A 1,206-nucleotide genomic window follows, 5' to 3' on the forward strand; every position below is an offset into this window, starting at 1 on the left:
TCTATTAACACAAGAGTTTACATGGGACTTAAATTCATGCTTAGGGTCCATGGTTACGCCTAGATCTATGAAATTAGTTACCGGATCAACACTATGTTCACAAATGTGGTAGCTATATGATTGAAAGGGTCTTCTAGAGAAACACATAAATTTACACTTTTTCAAGTTAAGTGACATAGAATTTACTTCGCACCATTTAGACACATTACTAAGGTCCGCCTGTAGTTGTCCCCTGTCTCCTGGAGCACCAATCAACTTAAATAACTTAACGTCGTCTGCGTACATTAAGCAATTCGAATACTTCAAAATATTTGGAAGATCGTTGATGAATACAAGAAACAGAAGGGGGCTAAGGTGGCTACCTTGGGGTACACCTGACGTCACATGAATTACCCGAGATGAAAATGTTTTAAAGATAACCCTCTGTTTCCTGCCAATGAAATAAGAAGAAAACCAGCGCAGCAGGATTGGAGGGAATAATTTTATTAAGTTCGTATATTAGAGTTGAATGAGATACTTTATCAAATGCCTTGCTGAAATAAGAAAGATTAAAGATAACCCTCTGTTTCCTGCCCATGAAATAAGAAGAAAACTAGCGCAGCAGGATTGGAGGGAAACCAATTTTATCAAGTTTGTATATTAGAATTGAACGAGATACTTTATCAAATGCCTTGCTGAAATCAGTGTAAATGACGTCAGTTTGATCGTTACTTTTGAAACCATTGTTCACATTTGTAATGAATTCAAGAAGGTTTGATTTGCCTTTACAAAAGCCGTGTTGTGATACATCGATAACAGGCGTTATGGAATGAGATAGTTCTTCCGTAACGATCTCTTCAAATATTTTAGGAATGGCACACAGCTTAGCAATTCCCCTATAATTCCCAATATTCGACCTGCTTCGATGTTTGTACAGCGGCAGGATATACGACTCCTTCCACAAAGAGGGGAAAACTTCTTGCTTTAGATAAGCATTGAAGATGTTTGTTAATGGCTTATATAGATAATCAGCACGACTTATTAGGACACAGGAGGGAATACCATCTGGACCGCTTAGAAAAGAATTTTTTAAACTATTCAAATGAAGGAGAACATTGTCAGCAGAGATTGAAAGAATACGGATGTGGTCAAACTGTGAGAGTGGAAAAGGATAGCTAGAAGTTTCTTCATTTGGCTCGACAGAATAGTTTGATTCAACATACTTTG

Source organism: Rhagoletis zephyria, unplaced genomic scaffold, assembly GCF_001687245.7.
Source record: "Rhagoletis zephyria isolate East Lansing unplaced genomic scaffold, Rhagoletis_zephyria_1.1 Rzeph_scaffold_00733, whole genome shotgun sequence".
Classification (NCBI taxonomy): Eukaryota; Metazoa; Arthropoda; class Insecta; order Diptera; family Tephritidae; genus Rhagoletis; species Rhagoletis zephyria.